General features: G+C 47.8%; 1 protein-coding gene and 1 pseudogene across 2 annotated transcripts in view; both read left to right on the top strand.

Moving 5' to 3' along the window:
- The window catches only part of TBRG1 (transforming growth factor beta regulator 1), a 202,480-nt gene that overhangs the window by 163,147 nt on the left and 24,115 nt on the right, over nucleotides 1-15,218 (top strand). The gene's annotated exons all lie outside the window — the stretch shown is intronic.
- Nucleotides 13,521-14,573, top strand: LOC309515922 (urotensin-2 receptor pseudogene; annotated as a pseudogene). Its single transcript has one exon. The product of its transcript is annotated as a urotensin-2 receptor pseudogene (transcript).

Here is a 15,218-nt window from a genome sequence, read left to right as displayed (position 1 = left end):
AAAACAACATTCAAATTTCTGTTTTAGACCGCCTTTTCTGTGATGTGGGTATGATGTATCTGGGGGGTGGTCTTAGGTTACACCCATTCTGTGATGTATGTATAATGTTTCTGGGGGTGGTCTTGATCTACAGGGTGGCAATTTCAAAAGTCTTTATAAGGCCTTGCGCGCCATTGTTCTGGGTTCCTCCTCCTTTCCTGCGGGTGAGGGGAGCACCCTGTTGCAACAGATCAATAAAGATCAAGCTTACTAGCTGCTTTGCTTCTCAATATTCTCTGGTTGGCCTCTGTTATTTTCTCCTACCAATAGGGAACCTATGTAAGGACTCTATATGGGCTCTTGGATACCCCATAAGGGAAAAGGGCAATTTTTGTTTACAACAGCTGTAGAATCTTAAAAAGTGCCCTTTCAAGTGAGTTGCAAAAGGTTCCTTAAAAAGTTTATTTCCAAAGTTTCCTATGTCCCCTAGCATAGAAAAAGACCACACATTTGCTAAGTTAAAAATGATTTACTCACAAACTCTTCAAGGTCAGATGCAGTCATGGTTTTCCCCAAGGAATGCAGGGAACTGTAGTTGAGAATTGTGCTCTCCAACCCCTGAGCTGTCTGAAGGAAATCCTGTACAGTGGACGCTCGGGTTGTGAATGTGATCCATGTGGGAAGCACGTTCACAACCTGCAGCATTCACAACCCACAGCGCCACGTCGGCACACGTGTGAGTCACGATTCGGCACTTCTGCGCACACACAAAACACAATTTAGCGCTTTTGTGCATGCGCAAGCACCGAAACCCGGAAGTAACCCGTCCCAGTACTTCCGGGTTCGGCGCGGTGCGCAACCCGAAATCATGCAACCCGAAGCATCTGTAACCTGAGGTATGACTGTGTAGGGAAGTTTTTTAAATGTTTAATGTTTTATTCAAAATAAAAAAAATCCCTTCCAGTAGCACCTTAAAGACCAACTAAGTTAGTTCTTGGTATGAGCTTTCGTGTGCATGCACGCTTCTTCAGATACACAATAATGTTTTATTATTATTTTTATATGTTGGAAGCCACCCAAAGTGGCTGGGGCAAACCAGTAAGATATGTGTGGGGTATAAAATAGTGAAATTATCATTATGGAATGGGACGTCCCTATTTTCATTGGAGAAATGTTGGAGGGTATGTGAGAATTGTTAGGAAACCCTTGCTCCCTTCACAGAGCTACAGTTCCCAGAATTCCCTGGGACGAGGGATCAACTGTTAAACCTCATAGAGCTAAATAGTAGCTCTATGAGGGGAACAGGGGGTCTCTTAACAAATATCCGCGCCCTTAACAAACTGATTCTTTGGAGAAAGCCATGACTCTTCAACATGATATAATATTGCTCTGACAAGGAGCTCTTACAGTTTGTCTTGCGAGGAAGTAAATCCCTCCCCACTTGCCCCCACAAGAAGGAGTGCAGCTTCAGCAGTTTGTCTGCCTCCCTCCCCAGCCCCTCACAGACACTCACACCATTCCTCTGAATACGCATCTGGGTGCCAGCATCTGCCTCCCCCCCCCCATCCCACCTCGGCCTGTCAGCAAATACTGCTTCCCCTTCTGCCCCCACCAAGGTGAAATCAAAGCCGCCTTCCAGACTCCCCTTGCCTCACCTCAAAGCGCTTGTCACACACAGGTGGCAAAACAAACTCTGCCCATGAACAAAGGTCCCTCTCATGTTCACAGGCTGGCGAGAGAGGCCAAGGCCTTTTCACAGCGGGTGAGGCCAGCCAGAGCACATTTAATCCAAAACCGGTTCGCTGGCCTGGGTCTGGCCAAGGCGTCTGATTCATGCTGCCGTAAAGGGTTTCTTAAGGGCTTGCCTCTTCTGGAGGGACGGGGCTTGCAGTTTAATATTTGTATGTGTTGATGTAAATACCTCATTGACATATATAAATTTAAATTCGTCCACTGCCAGTCTGAATGCCAAGCTGGTACAGTGTGGACTCTGATCAGCTGTACATTTGAGAGTCCTGAGTTCAAAACCATGCCTGTATTTGCAAGACAGACCTTGGTCAAGTCCTTGCTTTGTCATCCAGGTCTGCACAGGGCCAGTGCCGGGTTTACGTACGTGTAAGCTAAACAAGCTATAGCTTAGGACCCCACTCTCCTACCCCCCCATATACTTCTTCTTAATTGTATTTCAGTTCAAAAGTTACTTTGATAAAATACATATTTTGTTATGTGCAAATGGCTCTAGATGCCTATTAGGTCCATAAATTACCATATAGCAGTGTTTCCCAAACTTTTTTGGGCAACGGCACACCTGTTTAAGGGAAAAAATCTCGCGGCACACCACTGCGGCACAGCCCCGTGACGTCAGCGCGCAGCGTCACGCCGGGAGGGACGCACGAAAGTGAAAGTTTTTTCCCTCCCCCTTGCCGGGGAACCTCCAAGCTTTGGGGGTGGGAGGAGGCAGCAGAGCGAGGGACTGAGGGACGGCGGCAACTGAGGCGGCGGCGGCTGTTGTGGTGGCGGCGATAGCGGGCGGAGGAGGGGGCGGCGGGGCTTGAGGAGCCGTCGCCGGGAGTTGCTGCTGCTGTTGTTGCTGCTGCTGCCCGGACATGCCGGCCTCCTCCTCCTCCGCTGTCTCGCGCTCCTCCCTTTTGCACGCGCTGCCCCGCCGCTCGTCACCACCACCGCGGAGCCGCCCCCGGCTCGACGCGGATCCTCGCCGCCTTCGCCTCTCACCGCCCGCCTCGCCCGCCTCCCTCCCACGGCACACCAGCCAATGTCTCACGGCACAGTAGTGTGCCGCGGAACACCGGTTGGGAAACACTGCCATATAGCATATATTCAACACACAAAAACAGCGACAATTTGTTGTTGACAAAGGACAGCTGGACATATAAAGGGTCCCATTACCTTCAGTAGCTTAAGGCCTCATCATACCTAAATCCGTCCCTGCACAGGGCTGTTGTGTAACACCTTGCATATTAAATATCCTGTAAAGGTGAGAGTGAGAGGGCCACAAATCCAGGATCGTGCTCAGTGGTTGCATGGAAAAGGTCTTAGGATCAATCACTGGGGTGGAATTAGTCACCAAATTCCATGCTAGTCCTACTCAGAGCAGACCTGCTGAAGTTAATCCACATGGCTAACTTAGGTTCAGCAAGTCTCCTCTGCGCAGGTGTAGTGTAGCAATTAGAGTGCTTTGGATTAGAACCTAAGAGACCCGGGTTCAAATCCCCACACATCCCCATGAAGCTCACCAGGTGACCTTGGGCCGGCCAACATTCCTTGGCTTAACCCACCTCATAGGGTTGTTGTGAGCAGAGGCGTGTCAAGTCCAGGTGGTACCTGGTGCAATTTTTTTTGTCTCTCCCCCCCCATCGAGAGCTGGGGGTAGGCTTGGGAGTCGCAGGTGGGCACCGAATGTTGGCCCCCCTTCCTACGCCCCCACCCCTGTGACTCCCAAGTACCCTGAGCTGTCGGGCAAGGTGGGGAGCTATGCCACTGGCAAAGCGGCATCCTCTCAGGAGCCACAGCTCCCATCCGTCCCCCTCCCTCCCTCCCTTCCCAGCTCACTGTAAAGCAACAAAGTGGGAGCCGCTTACGGCGAGCCGGGGAGGGAGGGAGGCTGGGAGGGGGCCACCCCAGCTCGCCATAAGCAGCTCCTGCTGGCGACGGAGGCATCCCACCATCATCTGTACGGCACTCGGGCGGCGGCGGTGTCAAACCGCTATGTACAGTGCATGTGCAGCATCGCTACATACAACGCATGCACACGACACCGCACATGCGTTGTACATAGCGGTTTGCCGCCGGCATCGCTCAAACGCCGTACGGACGGTGGCAGGATCCTCTGCTCGCGGCTGCAGCCACAAACGGAGGATCCTCCACATGTGGCTTCAGCGGTACGATGACTGCTCCTGCTGGCTTGCCTGGGCCAGGGCGGCAGTGAAAGCACCCCATGGGGTGCCTTCTTGTCACCCTCCCAAACATGGAACCCGGGGCGGACCGCCCCCCTCCCCCCCTTGCGACGCCACTGGTTGTGAGGATAAAAGGGGGAGTGGAGAACCTTGTACCACAACCCTTGGAGGAAAGATGGGCCATACATGTACTACATGACCACATACATGCAACCTCTAGCACAGGCGTCAGCAACATTTTTCAGCCATGGGGAAGTCCACCGTCCCTCCGGCCTTGTGGGGGGCTGGACTATATTTTGGGGTGGGGGGAAATGAATGAATTCCCATGCCCCACAAATAACCCAGAGATGCATTTTAAATAAAAGGACACAGTCTGCTCATGTAAAAACACCAGGCAGGCCCCACAAATAACCCAGAGATGCATTTTAAATAAAAGGACACCTTCTACTCATCCAGCCCCCCGGCCTTAGTTTCCCTACCCCTGCTCTAGCATTTTCATGGAGGGCTGGGAGAGAATCCCTGCCTGAAATTCTGTGGAGCAAGCTGCCGGCAATACTTGGCCAGTTGGACCAATGGTCTGAGTTGGTGTTATAAAAAAAATGACAACACGATGATACCAGGCAGGCGGCTTACTACCTTCATCGTCCCGTTCCCCCGTCCACCCGCCCCCTGCTCATCCCAAGGCTGGACCAGTTTGAAATCCAGAATTCCTGGTCTTTCTAAAGCTGAGTATTTGTTAGCAGAGGTTTGGGGCTTCTTGCCCCACATCTGGTGCCGGTGCTGCTGTTCCCTCTCAGTTTATTTTTCCTGTGAGTTGTTGGCGCTGGTGCAGAATTCAGGCATGGTGGCTGGGAGCCCCCCGCTGTCCTCAGGCTCCGGTTTGGGAAATGGCGGCCAAGGGATGACATGAGCTGTTCCCTAGGCATCCCTCTCTCTGCTCCCCACCCCCGTCTGCAACTACCCCTGTCTCCCCTCAAAAAAACCAAAAACCAAAACTGTGTCTGGCTTCCAGGTGGAGAATGGGCAAGGGAAGAAAGCAGGAAAGTTATTCATGTCTCCTTCTTTCCTGTAGCTCAAGTACACCTTCTGCGAGGTGCCAGGCACCGCAGGTCTGATATTGGAAAATAACTCACAAGAACAAGGAAGGGGATAACTGGGAATCAGGAGGCTGCGTGTCCAGTGTTAGTCACCCCCAGAGTAGGCCCACTGCAACTACTGGGCATTACTAATGTGGGTCCATTAATTTCAGTGGGTTTACTCTGAGTAGAAAGGCTGTGTGCACACTACACCTTTGAAGTGCATCCTTTCCCTCGAAGAATTCTGGGCCCTGTAGTTTACCCTCACAGAGTTATACAGTGGTACCTCGGGTTACATACGCTTCAGGTTACATACACTTCAGGTTACACACTCCGCTAACCCAGAAATGGTACCTCGGGTTAAGAACTTTGCTTCAGGATGAGAACAGAAATCATGCTCCGGCAGCGTGGTGGCAGCAGGAGGCCTCATTAGCTAAAGTGGTGCTTCAGGGTAAGAACAGTTTCAGGTTAAGAACGGACCTCTGGAACGAATTAAGTACTTAACCCGAGGTACCACTGTAATTCCCAGAGGCCTTTACCTAAACTAAAGTTCCCAGAATTCTTTGAGGGGCGTAAACGTGCTTCAAATACGCTTTAAAGGTATAGTGTGTACACAGCCAAAGTTAGGTGCAACCCCAGGATCCTAGGTAGGTAAACTAGGGAGCCACACAGTGATTTCAATTCAATACCAATTTTTTTTATTGTCTGTCTGCACTCTGGACAAGGTTGATGCCCTGACCAGGGGAGCTATGTGATACTCAGATCTCTTGGGGCCAGCCCTACCGTTGGCTAGAGAGAGGCAGATGCAGGACACGGAAAGACTCCATCCCCACAATTTTCCATGCTCTTTGTGCAGATGCCAGGGGAAGGGCTGTTTGGTGTGTCTCCACTCCCAGATCCTGTGTAGAGTTACATGGGAGCTGTAGTAGTAGTAGTAGTAGTAGTAGTAGTAGTAGTAGTAGTAATAATAATAATAATAATAATAATAATAATAATAATTTTTTATTTCTACCCCACCCATCTGACTGGGTTTCCCCAGCCACTCTGGGCAGCTTCCAACAAAATGTATTAAAAATACATTAAAACATCAGTCATTAAAAACTTCCCTAAACAGGGCTGCCTTCAGATGTCTTCTCAAAGTCAGATAGTTCTTTATCTCTTTGACATCTGATGGGAGGGCGTTCCACAGGGTGGGCACCACTACTGAGAAGGCCTCTGCCTGGTTCCCTGTAACTTTGCTTCTCGCAGTGAGGGAACCACCAGAAGGCCCTCGGAGCTAGACCTCAGTTGAACGATGGGGGTGGAGATGCTCCTTCAGGTAACGCCTAAAAGGAGCTAAAATGTTCCATTGCAAATTGCTCAAGCCTTCCTCTCTTCCCATGCCTTGTCCAAAGAAGACATTCAATATTCTATGGCCACTGAGCATGCTTGCTCCTTAAATGGCTCTTTTGGGTGGCCTCTTGGGGGGGGGGGTTCTCCCAGATATTTTTTTTTGTAGTTTTGCAAATTTTGGATTTTCTCCAAACGCACCCTCTTGTTTCTCAGTAGGTCCACTTTGGCTATAGTCCTGTTGGCACTTGCCAGCTGGGTTAACTGTGAGAGGGGAGGGATTATATAAGTTAATGGAGGATAGATCTTTCCGTGGCTATTGGAAGGAAGCTACATGGTGCATCCATGTTCAGGTGCAGGGCCACTGAATGCCCATTGCTGAGGAGCAACCAGGGTTTGGAGAGGGCATCCTGGAGGCATTTGGCTGGCCACTGTGGCTTCTGAACAAGAAATACCTTTTGCCTGGCCAAACAGAGCTCTTCTTGTGCTCCAAAGTGTAGCTGACCATGCTTAGGGAGGTGTCTACTTGGCGCTATGAATTGAGCAGCCTTTGATGTTTCCTCCTAGAAGGGCCAAAAAGAGAGAGCTGTAAGCATGAAAAACAACTGAGGAGGTTGAATCATGCAAGCAGTCTTCAGGAGCCAGCTGCTTAAACACTCCAAAATGGGGTGTGGGGTTCAAAAAATGAAACCTGAGAGACTTAACGTCTAGCAGGTCCCTTAAACAGGCCAACAGGTTTAGCATCATGCCACGTTTTCATTTTAAGAATATGGATCCCTCGGGGCACAGAGGTGAAGAGCTCGTGCTTTTGGCCCTCCCATAAGGGCATCTGATTGGCCACTACAAGAACAAAATTCTAGACTAGATGGGCCTTAGGCCTGATCCAGCTAGACCCTTCTTGTGTTTTTAAAACTCAGTGACTCAGAGGTGGAGCTAGAATTGGGAGCTGACCACCAGGAAACCTTGCATATGATAATTTACATGTATGGATGCAAATTTGAACACAGTGGGACTTACTTCTGTAAAGGCTTGCAGTGTAAGGCTCAGGAATAAACACTCCACAGGTTTCCTTAAAAATTGCTGACTGCTGAGGCACTGTAATTAAAGTACTTAAAGTGGAGATTGGTTACATTTTCCTTCAAAATTATAGGAAGGGCTTTGTATGCCAGCGTCACAATTTCCTTCATGTGGTGCAGGTATTTTATTTTCAGTATAAACAGGACCCTGTTTTGGCACCTACACACACACACAGAGGCACCTATTCCAAAAAGGACAGGAGTGGGGCAGGGGCAGATCTCCCCACCACTTTTAATTGTTCTCTGAGATGTGGAGGGGAGGAAAAGGGAAAACCAGGACATTCCAGGATCAAACCCCAAACTGGAATGACTTCTGTAATTCTGGGTCTGTCCCTGGGAAATCGGGACACTTTGAGGGTAGGATAGGGCTCCTCTTGCGATCCACCTTTGATGGAGGGCAGGATAGGGCTGCAGCCCACTGGTCCTGATGCACCACCTGCTAGACCAGACGGATGGTGAGTGGGCAAAATGCACTCTGCACAAGCTCAGGCTCTCTATTACTGCTTGATAGTGTTTTTGAGCTGTGACTCAGGCCCTGCCCAGGACACCAAACTACCTTTCTTGATAGGTTCTGCCTGGCTTCTTTCTTGAATCTGTTAGATTCCCCATTTCCCTCCCAGGGAACACTGCGCGCCGGAGGGTCACAAGGTTAGACAAACCCAGCAGCGCCAACCTAGTTTGCTTTGGCTGAGGCTGTGGCTTGCTGGCGAGGAATCCCCCTCCATATGCTTCCCCCCTCCCTCAGTGTAATCCACACAACTCAAGCCAGGAATAACCTCCTTTCAAGCCAAGCTGGTGACCAGCCTAAGACGGGGTTGAGGGTAGGAGAAGGCAGAGACTGACAGCAAGGTGGATGGGGGACATCTGAGGGCAGGGGAAGAAGGGTGGGGGCGAGGCTCTGCCATCAGGACGAATGGAGGAGAGGGCACCTCATAAATGGTACAGATATTATATGAAAAAGTGGTACACTCAAGAGGGGCACATGACATGATAGCAGTCTATTGAGTCATGTTCGTTCCCTAATAATAATAATAATAGCAGCAACAACAACACATTTCTGAACAGTAGATTCGGCAGATAAAACACACACACATTCAAGCCACACAGCCACAAATGCCTGACAGAATGGTGTCCAAATACAGCTCAGAAAGGCAACTCGGCAAAGACCGCCTGTGGATTCACTCAGGTTGCACAAGCATTTCACATGTGTATAATAGCACGTTCACAAGCTAGAGACATATGCATTGCTCACGGACATTGCCTTGTTAAATATACACAGCGTCTTCACAGGAGAAATGAAGTCTTTTGACAGATTAGACCAGAATGCCATGGCACACCAGTAGTTGTTGTTGTTAGAATTTATACACCTGGAGGTCTCAGGGCAGTTCACATAACAAAATCAAAATATAAAACCACAGTATATATAATCAAAATAAAAACAACTTAATAACACCCCCCCCCCAAAAGAACCACATTTTAAAAGGGCATCAGATGTCAATCGAATCAATCAAAGGCCTGGTTAAAAAGACTAAAGGTGTATAATGAAGGCACCAGGTGAACTTCCCTGGGGAGGGCATTCCACAGAGGGAGCCACTGCAGAGAAGGCCCATTCTCATCTTGCCACCATTTGGACCTCTCGGGGAGGAGGCACACAAAGAAAGGCTTCAGAAGATGATCTCAGGGTCCAGGTAGGTTTATATGGAAAGAGGCGGTCCTTGAGGTTCTTAGCTCTACACTGAACCAAACTCCCAGAATCCTTTGCTGCTATATTTTATAATTCCCACACCTAGGACATGTGAATATATGTGTGTGTGTGTGATATAACATATATATAGGGTGTAATAACATTGAGGGGCATTACCGTGAGTGTGTCCAAAGTGCTTTGTTATTAGAAGCATAACTCCTCCCCTATTATTATTTTCTGATGGAGACTTCTTGATGTAGCAGGCGCAAATTCAACAGGTGAAGCCTTCTGTACCATGACATTTTCTGGACGGTGGATGGCAATTGCGTGGGGGGCAATCTGGATGAGTCAGGAGGTGGGGAATCAGCAAATATGTGCTTGTGCACGGGAGCTGGGACTTTCTTTTGCTGTTGCCTTTCCTTTCATCTCAGTGGGATTTTTCCCGAAAATTACTCAGAGCGTTCTTCCAGAGCAGAAGTCCTGGAAGACATCCGAGTCCAGCCTCTCTTCTCTCCCCAACACCAGTAAACACAGAAGACTTGACTACTGACTCTGCCAGTGGGGGTGCCCGAATGCAGAGAAAGGGCAGCAAAACAGACTGAAAATTCCATGAAAAATCTGTTTAGTACTAGGCTGTTAGTCATTGCCTTCCATGGCAAAATTACTATCTGTATTGTCTCCAGTGTAGTAAATCCACACATTCATGCACTGTTTATACTTGAAGATGAAAACACAGTACAAACTGTGATTTTAACCAAAGTTAAATACTTTGCTATAGCATTCAATCGAATCTTCTGCTTGCATCCTTGTTGATAAATAACTGCAACTGGTTGTCCCCACAAATGGATTTTTAATCAGATTGGTTTCAGGCAAAAAAGGTCACATGCGGTTGTTAAAAACCAGTTATTGTTCACCTTTTGGTTAAGGTAAAACCCTTTAAGATGATTTCCCATAAAATCAAGAAGAATATAAATCAAGAAGAATATCACAGTGTAGGGCTTTTGTACACTGGAGACAATACAGATGCCATTCTTCAGGGTTCAGCTGCCTCTGCAGAATCTCTGGAAGTTAAATCTCTGAATCTGTTTGGCGTGTGCTTGTGTGTGTGTCTAGCCTGTCATGCAAAAGCATGTGTATGCCTGCACATGAGCACTAAAGCATCATGCAACATACAGAAAACCTTTTCACACATTGCAACTGTTGAGGTATGTCTATTATATTAGGGAAATAGCTTGAGAGGGGGGAATGTGCATATTAGGCAAGATTGAATGCAAAAATGCATATTTGCTTATGAAATTTCATGAGGACTTAAAAGAACAAAAAACACCACAAAATGATGTGGAAATGTGGAAAATCAAATTTACGATTGGAAAAATGAGAAACGGAGAGAAACAGAAATTGACATATTAGCTATATTGCAGACCAGTAACATTTCCCCAGTATATCATTAAACAAAAGGAACCCACACCCTTTTAGTTGAGCACAGCTTATTGCAGAGTAAATGGATATAGCATATGTTAGATCAGATGTTGCTAAACTACACCTCCCATCAACCCCAACCAGCATGGCCGCTTGGGCCAACACTCAGTGTGGTTGAGTGTTGTAAGTCAACACCATCTATTGGGTCAAAGGTTCCCTATGCCTATATTAAGTGGTATAGTCTTTAACAATCTGCAACAATGTGAAAGTAAGAGAAGCAGAATCAGGCAGTGATTCTGGGCATAAGAATAGGGCTAATAGACACGTGTCCCTGTTTCAGTTAAAGAATATATGCAGCCTCATTAAAGGTCAAATTGCATAAATGTTCAGTGACACACACACACACACATACTTATTAAGTATAACTGTTTAATTGTACATTAAAAAGGGAAATAACTCTGTATGTGTATGGCTAAAGGGACCATAGAAAACTCCACTGAAGCTAAGTGAGACTCTCTGAGTTCCTAATAAAGGGATAATTAACTGAGAATGTATCTCTGCTACTCTCTCGCTGTGGTGTTTAACTTAAATCACATGAGAGGGGTATTCAGTTGCAAATCGCCATTTTGTGTGAGCCAAGTCTTTGTTCTCAAGCCACCAAAGACGAAGGATGTGCTAATGGTGTTTCTTCTGGAGAGAATACAGTCAGATTGTAATGGAGTCTGTGTGGAGAGAAAGAACTTTGCTTTCAGTTCTGTTTGAAGTAATTTTATATTTTTATGATGTTCTGCCTATGCTTGGACAAACACATTATTTTAGGCAACTATTTGGATGTATCCTAATTGTTGTAAGTCTGTTTTGGAACAAGTTCTGTTAGTAAAGCTTTGGAACCATATTTTTGGTCTGGACAATTTTTATTCCAAGAAGAATAGGGTTTTAGTCATCCTATTGCTTCCATATGCCCAATTTTAATAACTGCAGTACTTACTGCAGCCTTCCTTTTAGGGCATAACACATACCAGGTGACTTACACAATCATAAATCATAAGTTACATTAGCAGCCAGAAAATTCAGACTGTAGGTGACATCCAACAGTGTCTATCCACCGATGGAACAGGCATCTCATGCAACAGGACTTTTCCTTCCTCTCCTCTCTCCTGCAGCCCCATGGGCCCCACTACCTGTTCGTAGGGGTTGCATGACCTTCACCAGGTTGGTGAAGGCTCACTTGGTGGATATTCAGGGATCTAAACACCACAGCTCATCTTCTAACTTTGACAGCCTTTTTGCATGGTGAAGAGTGGGGCTCCTGATAAGCTGAAAGAGAAGTCTGAAATATGTTTAAGTAGCAAATCAATAATAAGGCATTCTACTATGTTGAGGACTTGTTGTTGAAGTTCTCCCTATTTCATGATGGTGAACAAAACATCCTTATTCCATAAATCAAAACAAAGCGTTTTGGGGAGGAAAGGACAAGAAAGCATGACATCTATGACAAAGTAGACCCTGGCTGAATCGCTAATCCCTAAATTCTCTTAAACTAGGCAGGCAAAAAAAGGTCAAAAATATTTATTTTATGGGTGGGACTATGAATTAGAGGTAGATATGAAAATCCATTGTTAATAATACAGAAAGGCCATCTGTTCCCAACCACTTACCTTGATGCAGGAACAGATCTAATATCCTTTGGGGAGAGTGATCTGCACCCAACCCTCCATTTTGTATACAGTGATACCTTGGTTTTCGAAAGCCATAAACCCAGAAGTAAATGCTTTGGTTTTTGAACTTGCCTCGGAAGTTGAACATGCCACATGGCTTCCGTACTGAGTTTTCATTTTTCGAACGTTTTGGAACTCGGACGGTCTTCCGGAACGGATTACGTTCGAAAACTGAGGTATCCACTGTGCTAATCAAGTTTATTTTTGTGATGGACATTCTTTCTCCTGAACTGATAAGTTAGGCTACACCTTTTTGTATTGTTTTATGTAATGTTTTATATCATGTTGCATGGATTTCTGTATTTATAGTCCTATGAATACACATTATTCATATGTTTTTGTAGATACACATTAATTGTATTTATTATTGTTCAGTTGGTATGTTGTGAACACAATTTTTCTGGAAAAGTGGTCTATATAAATAAACTGATGATGAACAAGAGGTGGGTTCTGGTTGTCCCTGTCTTGCCTGCTCATTTTCTTCCCCCCTCTCTCTCTCTCTCTCTCTCTCTCTCTCTGCTTTTGCATTTATGAGTTTCTTTTGTCCATTGATCCATACAGTCTCCTTCTGTCTTTCTATCTCTTGGTTATTTTTTTCCGCTCTCTCTCTCTTGGTTGGCATCATTCCATGGAAAGCTGCATGACTATGCCAGCAGGGAGTTGGACCCTGGGTGTCTGCCTGTTTGGTGTGGGGGAGAAAAAGGAGGTGGCGATTCTTACTGTTGCAAACTCCGGACCAATCGGACCCCCGTACGTTGTCCCATCGCCCGCCCCGCAGTCCCTTCTGCTGACACGCTGTCAGAATTCCACTCCAAGGATGAAATAAACAGGTTCTTCAGTTCAGACAGGAGCCGAGAGCTGTGCTCCCCGTGTGGGGCCGGGTCAAGGTTCGACCCCAACATACCGACACTAGCAGGGTGCGAGGAATGCAGGAGAAGAGAATTCTTCGCAGCCCCAGACACTCAGAGATACTCCTCGCGCACTCTGGAGACCTCTTGCCACCGCTGAGCTTTGGACACACTGAGCGGGGGAACAAGGCGAGGAACAAAAAGCCCTTCATGTCTGGATGTGGAGCAGAGACCGGGTGCACCACACAGAAGAAAGGTCTTTGGGGAGCTGAACCCCCACAGAAAAACCTTTGCACACGCAGATCAAATTCTCTCTCTTTCTCGGAGGATCAGAAGTAAGTGGAAGAAAAATAGGCAGACAAATGGACACAGAGATAGCCTGGAAGAAAGATAGATGTGCAGCTAAAACAATAAGTAGGTAGGTCAGAAAAGAGCAAGGTTCTGCTGTCTCACTTTCTCTGAAGGCCCGGGGGGACGTTAAGAAGTTCTCCTGGACACCCTTCCCTCGGCCATCTCTCCATGGAGCCACCAACAACCAACCTTTCGTTGTGGGTGCCCCTGGGCAACGGGACTGTGTCGGAGGGAGGTGAGTCAGCCGCAGCCCTGGGAGCTGTGCTGAGCCTCATGTGTGCCACCGGTGTGGCGGGAAACCTCTACGCCTTGGCCGTGGTGCGGGCATCACCCTCAGCTTCCTCGCTCCGTGTCCACTTGGTCAACCTGGCCTTGGCCGACCTGCTGTACCTGTCGACGGCCCCCTTCATTGTCCACAACGGGCTGGTGAAGGACTGGCTTTTCGGCGAGGCCGGCTGCCGGGTCCTCCTCAGCCTGGACCTCCTCACCATGCATGCCAGCATCTTCCTGCTCACCCTGATGAGCTGTGAGCGCTACGCTGCCGTGGCCCACCCCTTCCAGGCTGCAAGGCGTGCGCGGCGCTGCCGGCGACCTCTGGCCCTGGCCATCTGGCTCCTGTCCTTTGCCCTGGCCTTGCCCATGATGGTGATGATCCACCAGGAGGAGCGGGCGGTGGGGGACGGCGTGCCCGTCCGGCGTCTCTGCTCCCCAACCTGGAGTGAGGAGCAGTACAGGGTCTACCTGAGCGTCCTGTTCAGCACCAGCATTGTGGCTCCCGGCATCATCATCGGGTCCCTCTACTGGCACTTGGCCAGGACTTATTGGGTGTCGCAGACGCGCGGCGGGTTGGGCCGCTCTCCAAAGAACCGGGTCTTCCTCCTCATCCTCGTCATTGTGCTGGCCTTTTGGGCTTGCTATTTGCCCTTCTGGGTCTGGCAGCTCCTGCCTCTTTACTGCCAGCAGGCTGCCCAACTCCCCGTCCACACAGAGATCTCCATCAACCACCTGGTGACTTGCTTGACTTACGGCAACAGCTGCATCAACCCCTTCCTCTACACCTTGCTGACGCGCAACTACCGTGAGTACCTGCGCGCCCGCCAAAGGGGGTCATCACGCACTTCCCTGCGATGCTTCCAGAACAGAGAGAGGCCTCAAGGAGAAGGCCAGGAGGTCATCTGAGCCAAGGCAGGTAAGGAATGAAAGGCACCTGAAAAACACAGGGAGCTTCCTTATTGCTGAGTCAGAATGTTGGTCCATCAAGCTCAGGGCTGTCTCCTAGGGATGGGAGAGGATTTTTATTCCATTTGCACCAGCGTGGTGCAGTGGTTGGAGTGTAGGACTAGGACCTGGGAGACAGACCAGGGTTCAAATCCCCACTCGGCCGACCTCCCAGGGTTGTTGTGTAGATAAGATGGGGAGGGGTTGAACCTTGGAGAGAAAAAGTGGGATAGAAATGCAATAAACAAAGAAAAGTAAAAGACATTTAAATATGGTTCAATTAAATTTGCACTCTCCAAAACAATATGAGAACCGAAACTCAGCCATCCTTCAAATGCCACACTTATCTGAATTTTGCAATGGGGTTTCTCAACTAATGTTTGCAACAACAACAAAAAAAGCATATGTTATGGGAAAGTGTGCATTAGAATTGATATATTAGTGAAAACAGCATGCAGTGATTCATTGTATTAGGATAAATTCCTAGCAACAACATATCCATTAGTCAAAACAGCATAAAAGTGTGATTATTAGGAGAAATTCACTTTAAAATGCTGAAGAATTTTCATGATTTCTTTTTTTAAAGAAAATACACAAATTGCCGAA

This window comes from Podarcis vaucheri (assembly GCF_965113315.1).
Source record: "Podarcis vaucheri genome assembly, chromosome: 13".
Taxonomy (NCBI): domain Eukaryota; kingdom Metazoa; phylum Chordata; class Lepidosauria; order Squamata; family Lacertidae; genus Podarcis; species Podarcis vaucheri.
Note: the sequence above shows the minus strand (reverse complement) of the source record. Positions and strands in the feature narration are given on the sequence as shown.